This window comes from Hyperolius riggenbachi, chromosome 6, assembly GCF_040937935.1.
Source record: "Hyperolius riggenbachi isolate aHypRig1 chromosome 6, aHypRig1.pri, whole genome shotgun sequence".
NCBI classification, from domain to species: Eukaryota; Metazoa; Chordata; class Amphibia; order Anura; family Hyperoliidae; genus Hyperolius; species Hyperolius riggenbachi.
In genome coordinates, this window is record NC_090651.1 from 275,087,715 (window position 1) to 275,115,014 (window position 27,300).

At 40.5% G+C, this 27,300-nt stretch overlaps 1 protein-coding gene and 1 long non-coding RNA gene across 3 annotated transcripts in view; one reads left to right on the forward strand and one right to left on the reverse strand.

Annotated features, from left to right (window-relative positions):
- Positions 1–11,264: 11,264 nt before the first annotated feature.
- LOC137521535 (uncharacterized) overlaps positions 11,265–27,300 on the reverse strand; it is a 70,524-nt gene continuing 54,488 nt past the window's right edge. Inside the window, exon 2 of the long non-coding RNA XR_011022145.1 lies at positions 11,265–11,727. This is a non-coding gene — a long non-coding RNA (uncharacterized lncRNA). The remainder of the gene's footprint in view (positions 11,728–27,300) is intronic.
- The window catches only part of LOC137521533 (apolipoprotein A-I-like), a 40,361-nt gene continuing 25,992 nt past the window's right edge, over positions 12,932–27,300 (forward strand). The window contains exon 1 of one of the 2 annotated variants that reach the window (XM_068240913.1): positions 12,932–13,038. The gene's annotated coding sequence lies outside the window, so the exon portion shown is untranslated. Of the gene's footprint in view, positions 13,039–13,158; positions 13,182–27,300 lie in introns of those variants that run through there. The other variant, XM_068240916.1, reaches the window with a different exon arrangement.

The following is a 27,300-nucleotide window of genomic DNA, read 5'->3' on the forward strand; positions in this document are numbered from 1 at the left end:
ATCTGGACTTTAATAGTAGTACACAACCAAAGCTGGATGTATACATTTTCCTCCCCTAAGCTAACATTCTTGCGGCTCCATGTTGATTTGCAGCCATCATTTTGAATATAGGATATACCTCTTGCATAATCATTTTTATTTTCCATGTGTTACATCCATGAACAGATCCTCCCTTTTATGTTTAGCTAGCTCATGTAGGATTTTTGCTTCTCCTTCACTCCCACCCTATTGTATTTACAGCCTTCTCATGTCTCTAGCCTCAATGAAAATCAGTGGGCTTTCTTCCACTTCTAGCTCTGGTGGGAATTGTTAGGAGTGGTGATCCGTTTCTCCATTTAAGTGGATGGAGCTTCTGATGACCACCTGTGATTATCATACCTTGTCCAGTCAGGGCAAAAAACCTGATCCCATTTTATAAATATTGCATTATAAAGATTGTCTGTTCTTTATAAGTAGGCGCCAAAATTAAATATGTGCTGGGGTGAAAGACCAACAGAATTATACCTGTAGTAGTACAACAGATTTCCAGCTTTTGCTGGTCTAATGAACAGCCTTTCTACCACAGGCCATTAAGATTATATATTTGTAATGCTTTTACATATGAATAGAGAAGTACACACAGTTACTTTGTTTAAAGTTTGAGAGCTCATATGCATATGAACATCTGGCCAGAATAACTCTAATCGATTACCATACTTTACCCTTTAGGGAAAATGTGATGTTGGCATATTTTTTTGTTATGCATAACCTTCTCACACACGTGTAAGATTCTGTGTGAAAACGAAAGAATCGATACAGATTTACTTAATCTGCCCCTTAAAAAACACAATTCAGTAAAGACTTTGTAAAATGGCTCTTTGTAAATAAAAAGATTGTGTTCAAATAAGTATTTTTTTCCTGGTGAGGAGTGGAATGACAATTAGAAAAACAGTTGTGGTTTTTTTTTTGGGGGGGATAGCCTTATTTTATTTATTTTTGTGCATGCTTACAGATTATCTGAGACAAATGTAACACAAGGATTTATATTTCCCTCAGGCCTCCTCCAGCCCCTTGTAGTCCCTGGCCTCATACTGTGTGTGTCAGGTCCCGTATTTTCTCCCGCAGTCAGCTCTGGTAAAATTCTGACCGAGACAGTTGGGGACTACCGTACATGCGTGGCTTTGGCCATAGGTCTCCTTTAATGTGCTCCTTTGGCCAGGAGAAGACACAAACCGAGGGATGAGACAGACTACGTGGGTTTGGAGGAAGCCCTGGTAAGTATAAATACTTGTGTTTCGATTCATCTCAGGTTTACTTTAAAACTGTAATATATCAGTTTTAATTATGTATATATAATGCTTAAAACTGTATTTTTATGGATAAAGAAACAAATCTGCTATATAAATATATATATATATATATATATATATATATATATATATATATATATATATATATATATATATATATATATATATTTACCATTTTAAAAAGGGCTCTACTTGCTGAACATAAATTGGGTAACTTTATTTTAAGCATTTTTTTTTTGATCCTTAAAACTTAGGTACTGTATTTTGGAAATGTTTCCTTTTATTTTTTTTCCCGTAAGGGACCACTATTGTTTTTAATTAAGTACCCCCAGAGAAGTTACTGCATACATACAGAAGAATATATCAGTTTATGTCTTATTAATTGTTAGTGTTTTTTTTTTTTTTTATCCATGTGAGCCCTGTATGCTGGGACACAAGACTCAGTGCAGAGACCACTGACGGGACTCTGTGAGCTCTCTAAATAAAGTCTGTTTTTATTTTCATTGCCCTCCCTAACTGTGGCAATTGCCTACAGGGGGAGAAAAACAAAAAAAACAACAATTAAAGATAAATATACAGTGATTCTTCTGTATGTATGCAGTAACTACTGCAGTGGTACTTAAAAATGAAGTGTTTCACGATAGTGTTCCTTCAAATTTGTCTGTAATAACAAAAGAAAAGTAATTGCAAGTGTCAAGGATTCCCAGAAAGAATGGAAACTCAGTTAAAAGTTAAACTAATGGAGCACTGCCACAAAGATGAAACAAATTCTGTGGTAGTAAGATGGTTAAGCATTGTAACATTTTCTGTACAATTTTAGTATTGTAGCACAGACTTTTTGGTGTTAACCTACATTCAGGAATTGGGACACTTCACCTGTGTAATGTTTTCTGTTGATCTTGTTTGAGTGTGTCTTATAACTACGGTAGTATTTCCTCAATTTCAGGAAGTGCTGATTGATGAAGCAGGGTCCTCTCCCATCAGGATAGGGGTCCTCTTGCCTTCTTCATATCCTGTGATGTCTTTATTAATGTAACCTGACACTTTTTGAGTCTGTTAGACCCTTAAACGGCAGTTATTTTTAACTTTTATGCACGCAGTTACTTTTAATCTTACTGAAATGAGGAGTATATATGTTGCCACTTATTATCACCCTCTAAATGAAGCGCCTGGTTGTCATGCTGATATTTTAAATGATAGGTTGCACCTGCAACAGATTTGCAACCAGTGGACTCAGAACACAAGAAGTCTGATTTAACGTAACATATTGCAAAAACTTATAAGTCAAATATGGAACTTGCTTGTGTATACAGAATCATCCTTCCATGTGCAGGCATTACTGACCAATAAAACGTCCACCTAAGATAAGCTCATGAGATTTAGATCTTTTTTTTTTTTTTTCTGGACGAACGATTACCTCTCATGATTCCATCATAAATGGGTTGAGAACACTTTAAAGCAGGGGTCAGGAACCTTTTATAGCTGAGAGAGCCATAAACGCCAGATATTTTAAAATGTATTTCCGAGAGAGCCATGCAATATATTTCAAACTGGGACTGTCTGCGCAGCAGAGGGCTGATGTCCCTGTTGCCATGGTGGTGTATACAGGTGATTCGCCAGGCAGTGGAAGTGTCAGACATGTCTCCAGCTTCTCTTGGGTTTCAGCAACATCAGCAATTTCCCGAGAGCCAGACATGAGAAATACTGACTAACAGCTTGTACAATCTTGTCCTACAAAGTCATTGGACCTGACAGGGTCCAGAGTGGGACAATTGGAGCAGCTGTTCGTTTTGGGGGGAGCGCAAATATGTTAGTGGTGCATGCTACAGCAGTAGCGTGCCTGCTTTGAAAAGCGCTGCCACACTAAGCTGCGCTGCTTGAGCAGTGTAGCTTAGTGACTCAACCCTTAATGTGAGCCAGATGTAGCCATCAAAAGAGCCACATCTGGCTCCCGAGCCATAGGTTCCCTACCCCTGCTTTAAAGGATACCCGAAGTGACATTTGACATGGTGAGATAGACATGTATGTACAGTGCCTAGCACACAAATAACTATACTGTGTTCCTTTTTTTTTTCTTTCTCTGCATGAAAGAGTTAAATATCAGGTATGTAAGTGGCTGACTCAGTCCAGACTCAGACAGGAAGTGACTACAGTGTGACCCTCACTGATAAGAAATTCCAACTATAAAACAATTTCCTAGCAGAAAAGGGCTTCTGAGAGCAAGAAAGAGGTAAAAGGGGGAATTTCTTATCAGTGAGAGTCACACTGTAGTCACTTCCTGTCTGAGTCAGGACTGAGCCACTTAGAGACACTGAAGCGGAAAAAAATATATGATATAATGAATTGGTTGTGTACTATGAATAATTACTAGAAGATTAGCAGCAAAGAAAATGTTCTCATACTTTTATTTTCAGGTATATAGTGTTTTTTCTAACATTGCATTATTCTATAATATGTGCAGATTACACAACACTCAGCATTCAAAATGATTCTTTCAGAGCAGTCTGTGAAGTAATGACATCTCCTCTGGCAGAGGAAAAGTTAAATAGTCCAGGAACAGTTGAGATAATAAAAGTCAGATAACAGCCCTCTCCACGACTAACTTAGTCGGAGAGCTTAATGGCTTGTTTGCATAGAGATAACAACTGGAGTTTCTCAACTCTTCCTGTACTGGAAACAATTAGACTGATGTATCTGATCTTAATGTTTTATTTCTTAGCTGTACTACACATACAAATCATAATATCATAATTTTTTTTCGCTTCAGTGTCTCTTTAAATACCTGATATTAAACTCTTTCAGGCAAAGAAAGAAAAAAAGGAACACAGCAGGTTTATTTGTGTGCTAGGCACTGTACAGACACAATACTGTCTCATCATGTCATGTCACTTCGGGTATCCTTTAATCTGCTTTCGCCAGGTGCAAAATAATCTAAAACAAACCAGAACTTAAAATATACTTATGAGATGATTGTATGTGTAGTACTAATAGTAAATAAACTGGAAATAAAAATGTCAGGGCTGAATTGTAAACAGCAGCAGTGTGAAAGTGTGATGTCAAATCTGCACAAAGTGTACCTGAGATGGGGAAGAAAAAAAATATACATACCTGGGGCTTCCGCAAGCCCCTTTCAGGACAATCGCTCCCTCGTCATCCTCTCAGGCAGGCATGATCCTCCGCTAGGGGGCCCGGTAAATCATCCAGTCGGGTTCAGTCGGTACATGTGCAGTATGGGGGCGGGGGCTAGCTGCCAGGGTGCACATGGGCAGCTAAGCATGACTACAGAGATGGTACCAAACCGCCCAGCAGGGAATCTGTGCAGCCTGGGGAGATGGTGAGGCAGAGGTTGGCCTGAAGTGGACTTGAGGGGAGCCCCAGGTGTATTTATTTTTTGGGGCCTTAAAATTGACTAAGATATCTCACAGTTTTACTGTGTTATATTAATAAATCTTTTTTTTTAATTTTCTCAGCTCCTGTCTGAATGCTAAAATATATTAACTATTGACCTTTTTATATATATATCTCCCCCCTGCTCTTAGAAGCCCAGTTCTCCGCCAGTAAAATATTTTGATCCATATGCAATTCACTTTTTCACCTGTTTTCTCCTAGGAGATCATTTGTCATCTTCTATTTAAAATAACTTTACAGTACTTTTAAACTAAAAAAGTACCAAAAAGTAAACAAAGTACTATCACAATTATTTTGAGTATTTTCTTGCTTTCTGGTGGCTTAAAAGGCATTTTATTGACAAGTTTAAAAATACCACCTAGGAGAAAACTCACGAGAAAAGTTTAATTGCATATGGGCCTTTATGTCTGTAATTCCTTATCAGCGAAGGACACTCAGGCCCATATGCAATTCACTTTTTCACCTGAGTTTTCTCCTAGGAGATAATTTTTGTATCTTCGATTTAAAATAACTTTCCAGCACTTTTCAACTAAAAAAGTACCAAAAAGTAGGTGAAAAAGTATTATCAAAATTATTTTGAGTATTTTTTTGATTTTTGATGGCTTAAAAAGCATTTTATGGACAATTTTAAAAATATTTCCTTGGAGAAAACTCAGGTGAAAAAGTGAATTGCATATAGCCCTCAGGACCATCTGCAATTCACTTTTTTACCTCTGTTTTCTCCCAGGTGATACATTTTCCTCTTCTATTTAAAGTAACTTTTCAGCAGTTCACAACTGGAAAAAAAAGTACCAAAAGTAGAAGAAAAGTTACTGTAAAAATTGTTATGCATTTTTTTGATTGCTGGGGGTTTAAAGGTCATTTTATTGACAAGGTGTTAAAATAGCAACTTGGAGAAAACTCAGGTGAAAAAGTGAATTGCATATGGGCCTCAGACTGGGTCCTGACTGAAGAAAAACTGTCCGTTGCATAGCTGAATATTAACTCAGGCAGAGAAAGAAGAAATTAAACCCTGCATAGTTATTTGTGTGCTTGGCACTGTACATACACATGCTGCTAATTTGCGCGACTCGCAGTATTTGAGTAGCATGACCTACATGCTACTCAAGACTAATTCACAGTGATTTCAGGTTTTATGTTGTGTTACCCATAATTTAGAAACCGCAACAGAATTAGAGCAGTTTCAGCAGTTTGAAATGTATGCAAGGCTGCCTTTTGGACAGCTGCTTCATAGGCCAAGGGAAAAGTAACATAATCTGGTGATTAAAGTACTAGACCTCCTTTCTGACTAACAGTGAAGAAAATATGTTGAAAAACGCTTCTCTGTGGGTTTCTTAGCACAACATTTTTTCGTCCTTGGCAGTTATCATTTTAAAGCCATTTGCTACTCAACAAAGTGCTAATAAACAATTGGTAAAGGTAGGTACCCATAAACAGGACAGGTTAACATGCAGACACCACCAAATTACCTTTCACCAGAACAGTTTTCAAATTGTTAAATAAACTTGTAAATTATCTAAAATCACTGTATAAGTTTTTAAAAGGAAAATGTGTTCCTCTTCTCATAAGAAAATGGGCTCAATTCAAAGCACATTACTGCGTTCAGTAGTTGTAAGAAACAGATGATTTTATCAAACTGTATGGCCTCAGTTCACTAAGACACATTTGGTAAAAATGCTACGTTCGGAAAAATACTGAATGTAGTATTTCAGATTTAAAGAAAAAATTCAAAAAAGTTTTCTCCGCTTGAAGGAGTCTGTCAGCAAATTGCTAACAATAGTCAAACCGCCAACATCTGTGTAAGCCTGTTGTGAATGAGGAAAAAACACACCCGGGACATAGCAGTAAAGAGTGGAACATACCAGAAGCTGCGCTTCCACAGTTGTCTGTCACCTAGTCAGGCAGATATGCGCAACCCTGTGCTCTGCTCTGTACTCCTGCCTCTACCTACAGTTGTTTATTCCTCGCAGTTCTGCTGCCTATATTGCAAGGAGAGGCAGGCTGTGTTTGCAGCGCAGCTTAACAGGTGTACTGTGATTCGAAACTGGTGTGTAAGTAGTATGGTGAGTGAGTATATACATATACCTCAGACGAGAGATTTATCGCCTTTTACTTTTATAGTATTAGAGCTAAGGGAGTATGTAACTTAACATCAAACATCAAAAATTGAAGAACATAAAACCAACACTCCTGAGTGTTCTATACCTCCAATCAATTAAAAAACCGGAAGTGCTCGCCGGCGGGTCCTGGGACATCGGAGCGGAGCTGCGAGGGCACCGATCGGCTGCAGGGGGCTGAGGGAGGCCCCAGGTGAGTTAATCTCATTTTTTTTTATCGGCTTTAGGTTCACTTTAAGCTATTTGATACAAAGTCATCTTTGCATTCAGGACATTTATATGATATGTGAAATGACTCGCCTATTTATACTTCTACTGTAAGTCTATGTTCCATATCTAAGTTGAGATGGCTTTGAGTATGCAATCAATTGAGGGAGGGGAACTATCTTTCCGATTCATTATGATTGCTTGTCTCGTTGCACACCGAAAGTGAGTGGTAGCGAGTCTGTGGCAGTGTGGAATTTGTTGGAGACCTATATTTAGTAATCCTAATTTGGGTGAGGGAGGGAATGACCATCCTATCAAGAGGGACATTTTTATGAAAATGTGTTCCCACATAGGTTTAATCATTGGACATTGCCACAGTATATGGAATAGAGAACCTATCGCACCACACTGTCTCCAACATTTCCCAGCTTTACCTGTGAAATATTTAGATAATTTTTAATAGCTTTTAATGTTAAACTTCCTAACCCTAATCAAATAATCTCCCCCTACCCTATCTTGTAACACTTAACCCTAATAAACAGCCCTGCCTGATGCTTGCCTTTTGTCTTGTTCACCCCCAAGTCCAAGCACTTTCAGTGGAAATGCTGTAGCCGAATAAAACCTCCCAAATTGACCCATCTGCTGAAAACCCAAGCCCAGGCCCCACTGCAATGCAGTCATCCCTCCTGAGTTCCAAAACCCAAATGAACAACATATTTGCTTTGTTCAACTTAAAAGTGCTAATTTGGTTTTACGTGGCATGACATGTAAGAGGCAGGCAACAATTTATTTTTATTTATTTTTTTAGGTTTTTATTCCTTTTCCTTTAGTGGTTCAACATGAGGTGCTGGTGTTGGGTATCAAAACGCATTGACCAACAAAAGCAGATTGTACAGTAGAATGCCTTTACAGTGAACTCCAAGGGACTGGGCCAAGTAGTTTTATATCAAAAATTGTCATACTCCAGCACCTAAAGCTTGCCGTAGTACTGTATCTTAATTCAGTCAATAATTGGGAGTAGTCTTTTTTTTTTTTTTCTTTTTTTTTGTCAGTACTTCAGCAAGTGAGCACAGACAGTCTAAGATGGCAGAATGCACGCTGCTCAATATGCAGGGATTTGCATGCAACAATCACACAACAGCTTGTACAGAAAGCATTGGTCTCACCAGTTAACCTTCTGGGGACCAGCTGCCTAACCTCCCTTAAGGACCAGATCATTTTAGGTGCGTAGGGGAGGGGGATGCGGGTGCGTTTAGAGTGTCAGGCAGCCGGATCCCCAGTGTAGATAGCTAGCCATCGGTGTCCCCAGTATAGCCCGGTGTCCCCCATATTGCCAGCAGCCTTTACTCACCTCCCAGGCTCCAGCCATGAGCGGCACTAGCCCCCGCTGCTCTGCCCGGCATCCCCGCTCGCACTGCTGCTAAGTTACAGGTGGCAGCCTGATGACGTCATTCTGTTGGAATTTGAAGTCGGCATTTCTAACCATCCCTACAGCTGTAATGCAAATAATCTTTCTTTTCTTATTTCATTGCTCATCGGCCGGCTGGCTAGGAAGAGTTTTTAAAAATGTTATAAAATGCATATACCAGTAAATCTTATTCCAATTAAATCCCCAATCCAATGGTACTACAGAGTTTTCTTTTATGTATTCACCGTGTCTAAAGCCTGGTACACCCCTTACATTTATATAGGCCAATGATTGGACAATTTTACTACCTCCATGTAGTATGAGTGTCAAATTGGTTAGTGTTTGGCCAATGAAAATTAAAGGTCTGTACCAGGATTTACTCTTTCAGGAGAAAATGTAGTGTAATGTATTCAAGATAAGTTTGAGTCACTTACTGGCTTACTTGTATCTCCCTAAGGCACACATTTGCCATCCCAAATCTCCTGCAAAAATTACAGGTCTCAACCTTTTCTCCTGGCCTTGCCAGTATTTTTTTTTAAATGAAGAATCTAGTAATTTTCAAAATGAACCAATGCTTTGTGTTCTTGGTCATGTTTAAGGTTTTAAGGTGTTCTTTCCAGTGGAGTTAGGGTAAGAGAACAGGATGAGACACAACATGCATACGTGGACTGTGCATACAACAGTAGTTTTGGATGGCCTTGATTTTTAGGTTGGTGCTCTGCATGATTCCAGCATGCCTTTGCTTCGTACAACTTCATCTTACCAAAAATACTACCTAACGTTATTCTCACTGGTGTAGTATCTCTTCTCATTTTTGAAAGGCATTAGAAAGGTAATCCGAATTCTACTTGAGGCCATGTAAGCAACGGGCAAACAATGGAATCCTCTTCTTTCATATATTTTTTTTTTCTATTGAATTAAAATGGTCTTGCAGGGAAGGCTTTTCTTTATCTCTGTTCCTCCAGTTATGTCACCTCCACAAAAATGCTTGTAGACCACTGAGAATGATCAGATGTTTCTGTTGGATATGATCATGTGTATCATATCCCATACAAACTTTTACAGTCCACAATTTTCAATCGCTTTTCACTGTATAAATGACTAAACCTTGTTTATCCACCTTAAACAACTTCTGAAGATGTGGGGGTAAAAATTTTGGTGAACTTTTGGTCAAGTTGGTTTTTATTTAACTCAATATTTTACAGAACTTGTAAATTATACTGGACATTTTTGGTCAGTCATTTATCTGCATTCAACACAAGCAGGAATCAGCTGAATGTAACAATAAATGGTCTCTTTATCTACAATTTATCCAGAGTTTTTTTTTTTTAGTTTTGTTTCGTTTGGTATTTTTAATTTCTTTAGGCTGGACTAAGTTAAATAAAGAAAAAAAATATATAAAATATGTATTAAAAATGGCTGTTTAAGTGATTTTTTTGAGAAGTCACAAAATGATTTTTGGAAGTGAATTCCTTGAAATAAACTTGTGATATGCAGATATTTTTGCTGTGACCTGTTCATTTCAATGCGGATGTTTTGTCTGCACACACGGTATCAGAATCACCAAATTTTTCCACGGCTGGAGATCAGTGGAGAACCAATGTCCAGGAGTACATTGCATACATTTCCCACAAATAGTGGCATTGTTTTTTAAATGGTCAAGGCCAGGCATGTCAGATCTCTGGCCAATTGATTGAAAATAAGTTTTGTTTTTTTATTTCTTATACAATCGTTTTCATTGAAAAAAAAAACAGGAAAAACTCTTGATTGCATTGTATCGTGCATGGCCACCACAATGTTGTAAAAAGATCTTTAGGCACATTGGGGTTGATTCACGAATGTAAATAGTAGTAAAAATGTTTCTGTACCGTGTTAGCCAAACAATAAATGTATATATTGTATATATATATATATAGATATAATATATCAGTGTTTTACTACAGCTAACATCTAGAAATATGCCTGAAGAAGGGGACTAGATCCCAGAAAGCTTGCATTATTTAACTTTATCAGTTAGCCATTAAAAGGTATTACTTTTACAAGACTTTGGTTTTTTCTACCTACATACGAATGTAAATAGAGTGACTAACCTCCTGTTACACTATTTAATCAGCGTGCCTTAATTTTAAGTTCCTGCACACTAAGCGTGCTAGTGGCAGCGTATTGTGCGTACGTAAGGAGCACAAGCTCAGCGCATGCTATGTTGCTGTAGTGCAGCATAGCGAGTGCTGGTAATTTGCGCTCGCTCATTCTAACTAAGGGCTGCTCCACTTAACCCGTCCTGAGCTCCTGCGGGTCCAGTGGCTTTCTGGGACATGATCCTGGTGCTTTGATTGGACCAATAGGCTGCCTGTCACTTGACAGGTAACTGATTGTGTCAATCAACGTGTGGGGATCACATCCATTGAAGCCACTAGAACCACTTGGGCTCAGGGCGGGTTCAGTTGAGCAGCCGTTAGGAGCGTGAGTAAGTTACCAGCGCTCGCAAATGATTTTTACAGTACTTTTTCAATAGTCGAGTACTGAAAAGTTATTTTAAAAAGATGAAAAATTATCTCCTAGTAGAAAACTCTGGAGTTTTACTTGCATATGGGCCCTGATGTGAGAGGGGTTTACAGGTTGACATATAGACTTTCACTTAAAAAATACAAATTCCCAGCCTTTAATACCTTTAACCATAGGCCCTGAACAAGCTAGCAGATCAGGTGCTCTGACTGAAGTCTGACTAGATTAGCCACATTGGCTAGCTAGTGCCCACCTTGAACGGGAGCAGCTAACAGGTGAGGAATTCTCCACCTTCATCTGCTCATGGAAGAGAGGTGTGATTGTCTATCAGAATCTGAAGAGATTTATTCACCAAGTACTGGGTATCGTCAAGGAATTGTTTTTGGCACATACAGCACAGCGGATATACATGGGCAGGAAAACTCGGGTACACATAACACAGGCAGATGGCCTATGACTGTACATAGGGCAATTTACATAACACAGAGTGGATTTCGAATCACATATTGCATTTATTGTGGGTGCTGGTGGGGGCAGAGTTTAGGGCAAGGACAGTTTTGGGGGGAATAAAGAGTTCCTGTGCCTGGTGGTCCTGGTGGAGATGGTTTTAAAGCTGCGGCCCAATGGGAGTAAGTTGAGGTAGTGGTTTCCCGGGTTTCTTTTGCAATCTTGGTTGCCCTTTATTGCAGTCTGGAGGAGTATAGGAGGTCTAGAGATGGAAGGGTGGTCCCAGTGATCTTCTCAGCTGCTTTGATAACTCTCTGAAGCTTGTGCTTGTTCCTGGCAGAGGCACCTGCACACCATACAATGAGAGAGGAGTAAAGAAATGGCTTGATGATGGTGGAGTAGAAGCGAGTCAAAAGGGTGTGGAGCGTGCCAAACTTTTTCAGCTGGTGTCCATGTGAGTTAAGTACATCCACAGTAGCATTGCTCAATCCTTCCACTCCACAGGATCTTCTCTGAAGTAATGTCACCTCAAATATAACAACCTCTAATCCAATCACCCCCCCCCCCCAAAAAAAAAACTTCTCCCTGCTCACTGTATACAGCCAGTTTAGAGCAGACTGTGTAATGCTGTGTTTACACGGGTCATTTTTTCCGCTCTATTCTCCGCTCGATCAATTTTGCCTCTCGATTCTCCACTCTATTCTCTTATCTTCCGCTCGTTTTTCTTATCTTTTTGGATTTAAAGGGAAGGTCCAAGCAAAATAAAAAAAATGAGTTTCACTTACCTGGGGCTTCTACCAGCCTCATGCAGCCATCCTGTGCCCTTCTAGTCACTCACTGCTGCTCCAGTCCCCCGCTGGCAGCTTTCCGACCTCAGAGGTCGGCGGCCGTATTGCGTACATTTTTATGCATTCCCGCTAGTGCAGGAACATTAACACATAAATTTTTATGCATTACTGGTTCAATGCGTAAATTTTTATGCATTAAACCAGTAATGCATAAAAATGTATGGTTTAATGTTCCTGCACTAGCGGGAATGCGTAAAAATGTACGCAATACGGCCCGCCGACCTCTGAGGTCAGAAAGCTGCCAGCGGGGGACTGGAGCAGCAGTGAGTGACTAGAAGGGCACAGGATGGCTGCATGAGGCTGGTAGAAGCCCCAGGTAAGTGAAACCCATTTTTTTATTTTGCTTGAACCTTCCCTTTAACTCTATTAGGAATCAAGTGGCAAAATGATCGAACGGGAGATCGGACATGTCAGCAATTATCTAACCATCTATCTGCTGCAAAACCAACCCAAGTATTCCCAGCATAAAACTACAGGTATTCAGCCTCCCAAAGTAAACAATGCTTCCATGGTCTAAAAAGGGAGCCTTATAATCCTACAGTTGTTGACCCCCACAGGCATGCAGCATTACCTTAAATATATAACAAACAACCTCCAATATGTAAAACCTTCTCAATTTATTCTCACAGATAAGTATTGTGCATATATTAAAGACAAAGCACACCAAGTCCCTGATGAGTCACTTTAGTGATCAAACCGGTAGGGTGTAGCTGAGGAACCAGCGTGGAGGATTCTGAACGTGGAAGACGTGAGCCGCAGCCCAGACTTGGGGATCGGTGATATACTTCTGTTTATACTTTGTTTATAATGTATGCGCAATACTTATTGTCTGTGAGAATAAATTGAGAAGGTTTACACATTGGAGGTTGTTAGTTTATATATGAGGTAGAGCTGCATGCCTATATGGGCTCACCAGCTGCAGAATCATATGGCTCTCTGAAAGTCACACAAGGTGCATTGTATTTTCAAACAGCCTGTACTGTTACCCTGTCTCTTTGGTATATCTGAGGTGGTTTTTCTTCAGGGAAGATTCTGTGGGGTGAAAGGATTGGATTTTTAAACTGAGAGCTACTACTGTGGATGTACTTTTACTTGGAGGTCTGGTTCCCTTTTTAGAGCACTCCACCGTCCTATTTGCTAAGTGCTGCAATACTTTGGATTTTATATAGTCCATGTGAATTAGTGTCTCACTCTTTATTTAACAATACTGAAAAGTCCTGGCCATCTGGAACTCCGGTATCTATAAGTCTCAACCAACCTGCATGCCTGAGGGGAAGAAAGGGGCAGAACTTTCCTGTTTTGCAGAGTGGTGTGCAGCGGAAATGACTTGCGTAACCTCCAGAAGATGTCTTCTACACTTCCTGCAGCTCCCAGCTGCTGTGCTGCGTCCATGTATGGCCCCTGGTGGGTCACCTGACATGCATGGGGTCACATGCACACTTCGGGAGCTGTAAATAGAGGACCCAGAAAAGCAGCTGGGAGTTGAGTTGCAAGAAGTGGTTTTGTAAGTAGTTTTTGCTGCGCACCGCTCTGCATGGGTTTGGGGTGTTAGTATTAGCGCCAGTTGCTTGACTTCTCTAGCATCTATCCCCCACACATATCAGGCAATTCCTGCCTGTGCCAGATATGAGGGATTTTTTACCGAACTATAATTTTGCACTGGTTTAACCTTACATTTAGAAGTCAGGAAAAAGTTCAGTTTGTCAGTTCTCCTACTGATGACTTTCCTGGAAAGTGATAAACCATCAGCAAATGATGATAATTTTTCTGACGTAAGACTCAAAAATGTTATTTATTGCACACAAATAAGATGAGGGATATGAGTCACTGATGATCAGTATAATACTTCACTGAGATAACTACCGGTATATGGGATTAGATTGTTGAAGCTGCTTCCCCTGATTACTTTATAAATGCTGAAAGTGAAATGGAAATTTGTATTGCAGTGCATTTTCAAAGGACATGACACTGGTTACCTGATACTTAAAGTGAACCCAAGGTGAGAGGGATTTGGAGGCTGCCATATTTATTTCATTTTAAGCAATACCAGTTGCCTGGCTATCCTGCTGATCCTCTGCCTCTAATGCTAGGTGGACACTATGACATTTTCTGTCAGAATTCCTGTCCGATCGATTATTTCCAACATAGCCAATCTGATTTCCAATCATTTTCTGATCGATTTCCGACTGTTTTTCATTCACTTCTACTGGAAAACGAACGAAAAACTATCGGAAATCGATTGGAAATCATATCGGACATGTTGGAAATAATCGATTGGACAGTAAGTCTGCCAGAAAAATGTCATAGTGTGTACCTCAGTGTGTAGCATAATACTTTCAGCTACAGACCCTGGACAAGCATATGCAGATCAGGTGTTTCTGACAATATTGTCAGAAGTGATAAGATTAGCTGTGTGCTGGTTTCTGGTGTAATTCAGACACTACTGCAGCCAAATAAAATCAGCAGGGCTGCCAGGCAACTAGAATTGTTCAAAAGGAAATGTGGCAGCCTCACTCTATATCACTCTCACCTTGGGTTCACTTTAAGTACACCTGAACTGGGAGGGAAATGGAGGCTGACACTTTTTAAGCCATTGAGCTTGAACAAGCAAAGCCGATAAGGTGTCTCTGACTGGATTTGCCACATGCTTGTTTCAGGTGGGTGATTCTGGCACTACTGATGCATGAAAGATCAGCAGGTTACCAGGCAATTTGTGTTTTATAAGGAAATAACTAGGGCAGCCACCATATCCCTCTCAGTTCAGGTATACTTTAAACCTTGTACCAACATACAAGGCATGTCACCTGGCAGGGATTAGGTCTCGATCCTTCAGCCGACATTGCAGGGCTGAGGCTGTACAGACTGGTCTCTAGCCTGTAGGCTAGTGATGTGTTCTGTTGGACAGCCGTTGTAGTGGTGCAGGAGTGACACCATGCGGCAGGCTGGGTGAGTGGGGAGAATAATGCTCTCTTCCGCCAATTAGCCAAACCTATCCACCAGGCTGTTTACCAGCCAAGGCATCGGGGGGAGCCGTACAGATACTAGATTCTCAGCAGAGGCCATCATTATCGGGCCCCTTGGCCGAGTCATCTAGTGTGTTGCATAATGTATGCGTTGTGTGCGTACTTGCATTATCCATGAACTCACACCATACAGTAAAGTTATAACAACATGATCTGTTACAATGCAATACAATTGTCACTGTTAGCATGCTACGTGCGCTATTGGCCACATAGTGTGGGTAAGTAACCCCAGTGACAGGAGCTATATTGCAGCACAGCGAATGCTAGTAACTTTACGCTCGCTCCACTCCTCCCGGACCAATAGGCTGCCTGTGAAGGGACAGGAGGTTACTCGCACTATTTCTCTTAGTGAATCAACCCCATATTGTGAAAATGCATACACAATTGTATGGATGTAAATGCACCCTTATGCTTTGTTTTGGGAAGGGGGTGTGAAGGATGCAACCAACATTTTACAATGGGGCCCAGTGATGTGTGGTAGTGCACAGGACAGTTGATCTTCAGCAACTGAAAAAGGTCCTTGTAACAAAAAAAAAAAAACAACCTGGTCTTGGGTCAATGCCAGAAGGTAGGCTTCTAAGCAAGGCAAAAGGCCCTTGGCAAATTAGCTTAGGCTGCATTTCCACTGGGCTGCCAGTGCCACATCCGTTTCCAAATGGATACGGTGCCCATTCTGATGCGATTTCACATTCGTATTGCTTTCCCATGCCATACAGGGCTATGGCGACTCAGATGCGTTCTGCATAAAAATGCAACATGCATTTTTTCCCCCACACGCCATTCTGATGCGGTCTATTAATTTTAATAAGCTGCGTTTCTGCATCCAAAATCACATGCAAAAAACTGCCACAATTCTCAGCTAGTGCAAATAGGCCCTAACAGGTACATTAATCCTGGTGGTATCTATTAGGGATGATCAATGGGATGCAAATTGTTCTGAAATTATGCACATTTTTATGCAAATGTATGCAGTTTCAAAATGGACCAATCAATTTAAACCCAGGTTTAAATAATTTGCATATCTGTAATCATCCCTAGGATCTAGATCACCCACCCCTACACATGGTGTAGGCTACAATATTAAAGAAATCATGTTCCCACGTTGCAACTGCTGATTATGGTCAGTGAAGAGGCAAATCGTTCCAAGTTTCTGCAGGTTATATAGCTTGAAAATGGACCAATTGAATTTCACATCAGCTGGATTTGAGTGGTTCATTTTAAAACTTCATAAATTTGCATTCACAAGCTGCATAATCCTGCATCAATTTGGAATTATTTGTATCCCACAGACCATCCTTAGTGGGGATTGGGGCTGATCAATAGGATGCAAATAATTTCTCTATGCATTCAAATTTAATGTAAATAATATGCAGCTTGAAATTGGACCAATCAGAATAACTTCCTGTCAATTTTTATTGGTCCAAGTTCAAGCTGCATAACATTTACATGAAACTTAAATGTAAGGAGAAATGATTTGCATCTTATTGATCGTCCTTAGTGCTGATCAGGGATGAGCAACTGATGAATTCCGACTAGGTTTTATTTGGAATTCATCCAGGTAATTAGCACACCTGAATGGGGAAGGGGGGGTTCAGCAGGGTTAAACTTACCCAGGAGCCTTCTGCTTTAATCTGTCCCACGGCACGTCCCACGCTGCATTCCAATTCACGGTCACGTGACTACCGCACTTCCTCCTTCGACCTGAAATGAGGAGTGCGGTAGTCACGTGACTGTGAATTGGAATGCAGTGTGGGATGCGCCATGGGACAGATTAAAGCAGAAGGCTCCTGGGTAAGTTTAACCATCCCGCGCCCCCCCTCGCCCCGGCTCAGGTGTGCAAATTACCTGGATGAATTTCCAATAAAACCTATTCGGAATTTATCCGTTGCTCATCCCTGGTGCTGATACCATTTCCAACAAATCATGGGTATATCTAAAAACTCACTGTGGTGACCTCTGGAGTTCTAATAAGTGCAGCCATCAAATCCATGCAAATGGGTCCAGCATATCTCTCCCTCACCCATACAAAGCTGTGTGTTAATGAATGTCAGTAAAGGCTGTGAAGAGGAATACAGAGCAGGAGCAGGTAAGCCATATGTTCTCTGGTGCACTGATTTCTATTTTGTGGGTGAACAATGGTTACTGAGGAAGAGAGGCACTGGAGGGAAGTCTTTGGGGTGAGGGGGGATGAAGCCCTTTCCCTTCCCTCATGGCTGCTTGAGCTACTCCAATGATAGTACACCCATTACAGTATATAACAAGTGTAAACATCATGTTCCTCACATGACAAGATTAATATGTTGCACTGGCAGACAAATACAATTTAAAAATATCAACTCATGCGCCTCTGCAATAAATTACATTGCATACATTTGTAAAATACAAAATCAAATAATTAAAATATTTATAGCTTGCATACATACAATAGATCTTATTCTCAAAACTGCTTCTCATCAAATACCTTGTATAGACTCTAATCAGATCCCATCAAAGCCTCTTGTGATCAGACTATTGAGCAGGCTTTAGCATCTAAAATATGAGCACACAAGTTAAAAGGTCCTAGAACAACTGCCCTAAAAGCATTGCATCAATCTGCAGTTAAAAGTCCCAAAAAATCCGGCATGCACCAAAAAACTTTAGACATATGAGCGCTCCTATTCAATGTCTTGATATGACAAATCCATTAAGGATACTGCACCAATCTGCAAATACTCAAATCCAGCGGGCACTGATATACTGGGCAATCCCACACACATTACACCTTAGTTGAAACAATAGATCCGCTTCTGCGGCTGGTAGCCAAGTCACCCACGTTTCCAGGAGGGGGAGGCAAGTGACTACGAGGCTAGTGTCTCCTTCCTCCCCTCCTGGAAACGTGACGTGAGTGGCTACCAGCCACAGAAGCGGATCTATTGTATCAACTAAGGTGTAATGTGTGTGGGATTGCCCAGTATATCAGTGCCCGCTGGCTGGATTTGAGTATTTGCAGATTGGTGCAGTATTCTTAATGGATTTGTCATATCAAGACATTGAACAGGAGCGCTCATATGTCTAAAGTCTTTTGGTGCATGCCGGGTTTTTTTGGGACTTTTAACTGCAGATTGATGCAATGCTTTTAGGGCAGTTCTAGGAACTTTTAACTTGTGTGCTCATATTTTAGATGCTAAAGCCTGCTCAATAGTCTGATTACAAGAGGCTTTGATGGGATCTGATTAGATTCTATACAAGGTATTTGATGAGAAGCAGTTTTGAGAATAAGATCTATTGTACGTATGCAAGCTATAAATATTTTATATTTACAAATTAATGTATGCAATTTAATTTATTGCAGAGGTGCATGAGTTGATATTTTTAAGTTTTTAGTATTGACGGTGGGATATGGTTTAACTCTACATACTCAGTGCAGCCATCTTTTGAAATTGATACAACACGCGCACCGATAATATTACATAGACAAATAAAATCAGATTTATTGCAGTCAAAACTCCTACATTAGAGACAAAATGTAAAAATGGTATTCAATTCACTGTCCAGATTTGTTTGTTTTTTTAAATAAAGAATTATACAAATTTTGATTAGGTGAAGGTTTCATTAATAGGATTAAGTCCCTTTATTACAGCCTTTCTAAGCCTTTTTAGCCTGAAGGTACCCATCAAATAATTTTGGATCTCAAGGAACCCCTGCATTAGTGGGAGAAGTGAGGATTTTTATTTTGCTAGTCTTTAACCACGTCGGTACCAGCAGCCTCTGCCCCCTTAAGGACCAGAGGCTGCTGGTACGCTAAAACGCAGCATTCCAACGAATCGCCGCAATAATCCGCCAGTTACGCCGCTCTGTCCTCGCCGCAGGCTGCTCTCTCTGCCATCTCTATGACAGCAGAGCGCTGTGCGCTGGTCAGGAGCCGCTTTCATTGGCTCCTGACCTTGTCACTCAATGTAAGCCAATGGGATTGGCTTACAGTAATGACAGGGCCCGGAGCCAATGAAAACGTCTCCTGAGCGGTACACAGTGCTCTGCCGTCATAGAGGCGGCAGGGCAGCAGATTGTGGCGGGTAGAAAACCGCGGGGACGTGCGGTGAAAGGGACGTAGAGTTTACGTCCGATCAGAACTGCAGCACCACCCGCCCGACGTAGATTTAAACTGTGTCGGTCTGCAAAAAGTTAAAAATGGTTGTTCATTGTAACATCCTTGCTGTGTAGCCACCATTCCATGTTTCTTCCTTTCATGTTTTCCTATTACAGTACTGTAGGGCATGTAAGTGTTTCTTGCTATAGATCCCAAAATGATAGTGCTCCCCTAGTAGCAGTTCTCTTTATTACTCTACTCCTTATTATGGTGCTGCTTGTTCTACATCCTATTTATTCTATTCGTTTTTTTGTTTTCATATTAATGTGCTACTTATTATTCTGTATTCTGACCTCCACTTTAGTGCTTCTTTATACAGTACCACCCCCCCCCCCCACACACACACACACGCACGCGCGCGCGCCAAAGAGGTACTTCTCAGCCCACCACTGTCATGGGAGGGGAGAATGTCAGGGAACCCCTGCAAAAACCTCAAGGAACCCTGGGGTACCAGGGAATGAGAAAGCCTGCTCTACCCAATGGGCCACATTCCCGTTAGGCCTCCCCAGGTTTTGATGAAAGTTATAAGGCTGGGAAAGAATAAATATGGACCCTCACCCTTTACAACAATGAACAGTGATGCAGATTTCCCTCTAGACCGTGACCCTGCTTTGTTTAGGAAATTTGCTTTGCAGGAGAATTCCAATCTCTTACAATTATTACAACTGATTGTGGAAAGGAATGTCTCCCAAGATCCATTAAAAGATCGTAAGATGATAATGTTGAATTACCATTTGTAAGTTACAATCCATCCAACTTGAAGTTACAACAACCACTTTGCTTCTGGAGAAAGCTAAAACAAATCCACTGATGTCAACTGAAATCTCAAGTGTGATCAACCTGCCAGAGGCTATAACTGAAGCTCACCCATCATCCCAGGAATCTTTATGTCCAAACCAGATGAATACTGAAATAGATCCCCAACCAACCAAACAATTATCCACCTCCATTCCACAGGTAGGTACAAAATTATTTTTCAGTCCCACGCCTAACACCAGCCATGCCCAAAACAACATGGAACCAAACCTGCAAAAATAATACCCCATACTCAAATAATCAAACATTTTCAGAAAACAATATTGAAAAGCACATTATCCCCTTCAGATCTAACAGGAGGGGTAAATTTGAAGGACAACAGTCCTGCACCCAAAAAAAAAAAAAAAATAGTGGAATGAAAGGGTCCCAGTCATCCACAATCTCTAAACGTATGTCAATCTTCAATCTATCTATCTATCCATCTATCTATCTATTAGCCAACCATGAGGAATTAATACGAAGAAAAGTATTATCTTTTGTCCTACTTAACAGACCAATACCTTGATTTGCATGCATACAGTATGTCTGTAAGCTCTCGTTATAGAGACCTATGCTACCATAAGAAACAAAACCATCATAACCATTGTTGGCCATAAGTCCACAGAGATAAATGTTGTGGGCATTGTTCCTCCAGACCAGGAAATAAATTCATTGCTCAACCAGCTAACGAATCAACCTTTCCATACTGACCTCAAAGCCAAAACATCCTTTAATCCTATTCAATATAAAGGTCCACATGTAGAAATTTTTAATAACCTTGACTAATGAAACTTCAAGTAATCCTGGTAGCAAAGAGAAATAAAAACTTGAGTAAAATAGAAATGGAGCCGTCAAGTTCCTTAAAACCATGACGGTATAGAGATGAGGGAGGCTGACAAAAGGGGGAGTCATCATTTAAAACTATGACCACTATCTACACAAAACATATAGGCCCTTTTTAAATTCACTTTTTCTTTTTTTTAACAACATTTTATTTGCTTTTTATATTTTCATAAAAACAAAACATTTTGAGGCATTAAGGCTCAAGGCCAACATGTCAAATGCCTCATGATATTCCGTACATTCACAACACATCTTGCATTGATACGTCTTATGGTTAGAGAGGTTAAAGTTTGTGTCATGTCAATTTAACCAAGTAAACGAAAACAACCTTAAACCCCTCCCTTGCCCCCCTTCCCCCCCCCCTTACCCCTATATATTCTCCCCCCCCCCCCCCCCCTCCCCTCTCTCTGCTGCCACTATTCCTTTCTATGTATTTCTTGGGTTTGTGGTCCATTATATTTTATTAGTATAGATTAGTCTAATATGCTTGGCCTTTGTGATGTTATCTTGAGTGTTCCCAGCTTATTTAGTAAGTCCATAGTTGCATACCATTCTGTGTAGCGAAAAGGTTCCATCATGCTTTGGATCTCCTCTTTATTATACGTATATACTATATATTTTCTCCATTTCTTAAAGAAGGATTTTGTGAATTTTCCCTTCTGTTGTAGAGTGTAGTTTCTGTCCAAATGGAATAAATGTAAAAGTTCCTGTTCTACATCCCATGTTGCTGGGTGTGATGGGTATATCCACTTGTTATATATAGCCTTCTTGGCCGCTGCCAAGACAATGGCCTCAATTCACTAAGCTTTATCAAACTTTTTATCAAACGTTTGATAATTTACCTCATGGGTAAAATCTAATTTTGAATTCACTAAGGTGTTATAGATTTATTGAATGTTTTATCGATAAAACATTCTATAAACATATAACACCTTAGTGAGCTCAAAATTAGATTTTACCCATGAGGTAAATTATCAAAAGTTTGATAAAGTGTTTGATAAAGCTTAGTGAATTGAGGCCAATGTGTCCTAGGGGGGATAGAGAGCTATATGGTCGTGTACCCCCTCTCCTCTCACTGCTTTCCGGTTGTTCTTCGTAGTGGAACCGAAAGGTCTGAGGCGTGATTTGAATATCTTTCCCACACATTTGTTTGATCATTGATTGAATTTTCGTCCAGAACTCAGTTATTATGCTACAGTCCCATACACAATGGAAGAGGCTGGCGTTAGGTAGTTGGCATTTTGGGCAGCATGCTTTGTAGTTTTGTGGTGGAGTCTTGTACTTTATATCGAAGGCATATTTTGCTCTGTGTAGCATTTTAAAGTGGGATTCTCTCCAGCTTTCATTTGATGTACTGTCTATATACTTTATATCCTTCTATTATCTTTTGTGGTAGTTCTATGTCTGTTATATCTTTCAGCCACCTTTTAAAGTGTATTCACGCTAGGGTTCCTTGTTGCTTTTCTTGAAATTGTTGTTGAATCTGCGATAGAGGTAGACCATGTGTCTTTGGCTTTAGAAAGTTATCAAAGTTGTTAGGTTTTGCTACTTGGGAGAGATCTGCTACTGTTGACTGTACATATGACTTAATTTGTGCATAAAACAAGAAATGGGATCGTGGTATGTTAAACTCTTGCCTCAACTCTATGAAAGACTTCCATTTCCCTGTGTCGAGAATAAACAGGTATCCCAATTTATTTATACCCTTATCTTCCCATATCCCGAACCCCTTCGTGTGCCAGACTTGCTGGAAATCCCGGCTGGCCCCAAAGTGGCATATATTTTGAGATTTGTATAGGCATTTTATATAGTTTGCGGAGTTCTTTCCATGCCACCCAAGTATCCCTCATTATCCCACTTTGTCTAATTTTCTGAGGTAGGTGACTGTATTTTGTATGTAGGATGGCTGCTAACGACCACGGCTCAGCAAAGGATTTCTCTAGGGTCAAATTTGAGAACACACTGGAATTGCATATCCAATCTCTAATATGCCGGCATATACAAGCCAAATTATATCGCGGTAAGTTTGGGAGGCCTAGGCCTGCTTTCTCTTTTGGAAACTGTAGCTTGTGAAGGGCAATTCTGGGTTTTTTACCTGACCAGATAAAGTGTGACATCGCCCTCTCCAATTCTTTCACATGTTTATGCTTGAGGAGTAGGGGTATCGTCTGTAGTGGATATAATATGCGGCCAAAGATCACTGATTTAATTAAAGCTACTCTGCCCATAATATTGATTGGTAGCGAATTCCAGGATGTCATCTGCTGTTTTAATTTATGTATCAGGGGAAGATAGTTTAAATCGTACACAGATGCAGGATCCCTTGTAAAGTTAATTCCCAAATATCTAACTTTTTGTACTAATTTTTACCCCCGTTTCCTTAAGTTGCCTATCATACAAAGCCTGCGATGAGAGCATCAGTAGTTCACTTTTATTCTGGTTAACTTTAAAACCACTTAGTTCCCCTATTTCTTTAATTAAGGCAAATACCATTTCGATTTGTTCTTGGGGCTTGGCCATAAATAAGATTATGTCATCGGCAAATAACATTTGTTTTAGTTCCACCTTTCCCACCTTGATACCTTTAATTCTTTTGTGGAGGATTTTTGCCATGGGTTCTATTGCTAGGTTGAAGAGCAGGGGTGACAATGGGCACCCCCTGCCTTGTCCCTTTTTGTAGAGGGAATGTTGGGGGTAAAAATCCGGTTGTGTATATTTGTGAGGTTGGTGACTTCTGTAACGCCTCGATTAGAGTAATCAATGGGCCTGAGAATTTTCATGCTAGATGGGATGTTTTGCAGCCATTGCCATCTTACATTGTCAAACGCCTTTTCGGCGTCTAACAATAGCAGGGCGTAGTCTTTTGACGTTTTTGGGTACAATTTGGTATAATCTATAACTGTCAGTACTTTTCTTACATTCGCTACTGCTGATCTATGTTTAATAAATCCTGCTTGGTGTTTTCCTATTAGTGTGGGGAGGATATTGGACAATCTATCTGCCATTATTTTTGTTAACAATTTGAGGTCTTGGTTCATTAAGGAAATGGGTCTATAGGCCTCTGGCTGTTTTAGATCCTTGCCTTCTTTTGGTAGTACTTTTATGTATGCGTTATTAGCTGTGTCCGAAAGATTGCCTGTTTTTATTATTCTATTGAATAATGTGTGGCGATGTGGGACTACTTCTTCTTTAAAGAGAACCCGAGGTGGGTTTGTAGAATATTATCTGCATACAGAGGCTGGATCTGCCTATACAGCCCAGCCTCTGTTGCTATCCCAAACCCCCCTAAGGCCCCCCTTCACTCTGCAATCCCTCATAAATCACAGCCACGCTGCTGACAATCAGCTTGTCAGAGCTGGCTGTGTTTATCTCTATAGTGTCAGTCTGCTTCTCTCCCCGCCTCCTGCAGAACTCCAGTCCCCGCCTGCATCCTTTCCCTCCCTGCTGATTGGAGGGAAGGGACGGGGGCAGGGACCGGAGCTATGCAGGAGGTGGGGGAGCAGCTGAGAGTGACACTACAGATGTAAACACAGCCTCACAGCACGGCTGTGATTTATGAGGGATTGCAGAGTGCAGGGGGACCTTAGTGGGGTTTGGGATAGCAACAGAGGCTGGGCTGTATAGGCAGATCCAGCCTTTGTATGCAGATAACATTCTTTAAACACACCTCGGGTTCTCTTTAAGAAGTTTGTAGTATTCTGAGCTTAGCCCATCTGGTCCTGGTGATTTCCCATTAGCTAATCCCTTTATGGTCTCTATTATTTCTGATTGGGATATCTCTTTATTTAATTCCCTCATATCATCTTCTTCTATTTGTGGTAGGTCTGCCTCTTTTAATAATTTTTGTACTTTGCTATTGTCTAAAGGGTCCCCTTTGTCTCTATAGAGATCTGTGTAAAATTGCTGGAATATTTAATTTATCGTCTTAGGGTCATTAGTTATTCCCCCCTGTGTTGATTTTAGAGCCTGTATCTGTGTTGTATGTCTAGCTCCTATGACTAAATTACTTAATAACCTCCCCATTTTATTTCCTAGTCTATGGAACCGAAGGGCCTGGTGGGATTGATTTAATTTTTCTTTCTCCGCCATCCACCTGTTTACTTCTGCTTTTGTGCTTAACCAATTTTTCCTAATTATATCTGTGGGGTGTTTTTGGAATTTTTTACTTGTCTCTCTAACCTTTTTTATAGCTTCCATATAGGCTATGTTTGCTTGCCTCTTTTTACCCGCTAAGTGTGAAATGATGTGACCTCTCATCACAGGCTTCGATGCTTCCCAGAACAAATAAGGGTTATCCATGCTGGATTTATTCTCCTCAGAATATTGCATCCCTCAGTTTTTTATCAGGGCTTTGAATTCTTCATTTTCGTACAATTGCGTTGGGAATCTCCATAAAATGTCTGTGCCTCTAGGAATGAGTTCTCGGATCTCTATTGATATTGGAGTGTGGTCTGATATGACCATATCGTGTATTTCGGCTGTCAGTGTCTTCTTAAATGTGCTAGGGGATACTAGTAAATAGTCCAAGCGTGACCACATGTCATGGGGCTGTGAATAAAATGTAATTTGTTTATCACTTGGATGCATTATTCTCCAGGAGTCCAGTAAGTTCAGCTCTTCTACAAAGTTGCTGAAATGTTCAGCTTTCTTTTTATATAACCCCTGGATCTGTTTTTTCGTTGTTCTATCCTCTTGCAGGTCTAATACTGCATTATAATCACCCCCAATTATAAAGGTGCTAGTATTCATTACTGTTATATTATGATTCAGTTCCTGTAAAAAAGAAGCATTGTCATCATTAGGAGCATACACATTATATTGATCAGTACTTTCCGAGCCTTGTTGGATCCGAATCCGTACCCATGTCCCCTTGGCATCTGAGTTTAAATTTATTTTTTTTTGGGCTAGTCTCTTATGGACTAGTGTTATTACACCAGCTTTCCTGTCATCTGCGGCAGCACAATAAACTTCTCCCACCCATCCTTTTTTTTTAAATTTTTGCACTTGAGGTATTTAAGTGTGTCTCCTGTAGGAGTGCGATGTCTGCATGTAATTTCTTTAAGTGCCTCAGTACTTGCGAACGTTTGGCTGGGGTACGCATTCCCTTGGTATTCCATGAAATGATTTTGAGACATTGTGCCAGTAAGAATGAGTATGGATTCGGCTCACAACCCCTGTTCCTATATGTTATCTTTTCTCGTCTAAGTGTGCAGCAGAGAGTTCCCCTTTCCCTTTTAACCCCTCCCCCCTTCCCCCCTCTATAAACAGCTTAAGGTAAGTAAAAATATAATTTTCAAAACAAGATATCCCCAATTTAACCGTGTAAATGACTTCACTTTTTTCCTGGTGAGTGAAGCAACTCTCCATCGTCCCTCTTCTTCACACACTCTTGTGAAGCGAACTTTCTCAAGACATAAGTCTTTTATTTATAGAACAATGCCCCTCCATTTTAAGATAAACCCTTTTTATAAAGTTACTCTCCTTCCTGTATGTTGTCAGCTTCTTCTGGTGTGCCTTGATCTTGGCTGGCTGTTAGGTTTGCTGTGGTTGTCAGAAATTTCTCTGCCTCCTCTGGGCTTTTAAAAACATGCTGTTTCCCGGCACCATCTGTTACTCTCAGGATGGCTGGGTAGAGTAATGCAAATTTCCACTGTCTCTTGATACACTGAGAGCATGCATTTGTGAAACCTTGCCTCTGTTTAGATATCTCAATCAAATAATCGTTAAAGAGACGGAGTGTGGCGCCCTGGTGTGTGAGAGGTTGCTGAAGTTGTCTATAAGTGCGCATGATGAGATCCTTGTCTGCGTAATCAAGATATTTGACCATTATTATCCTCGGTCCCTTGTTTTTGGATCCGTCTCTCGGTGGGCCTACTCGATGAGCTCGCTCCACTTTGTAAGATGTAGGTAGGCCTAGCAATTGAGGTATTGTTTCAGCGCAAAATTGAATTAGCGTGGCTGCTGTATGTGGTTCAGGTAGGCCTTCTACCCGTACATTGCTTCTCCTCGATCTATTTTCCAGATCTTGCAGTTTATCTTTCATGAAGGTGTTTTCTGCCTCAAGCTTTTTAATCTTCGTTTTGTGTATTATGTGTTTATCTTCTAAAGATGAAGTACGCTGCTCCACCTGCTTGATTCTGTTTGCCTGAGCTAGGATGTCTTTATGAACTTTTTGCAGGGACTGGGTCATGGCTGTGTGTATCATGGCCTGCAGGTCTGGAGTGAGTTTCTGCACTACAGCGGTGGCCAGGCTGTGTAGATGTGCTGGGTCTATGTTGCCGTCC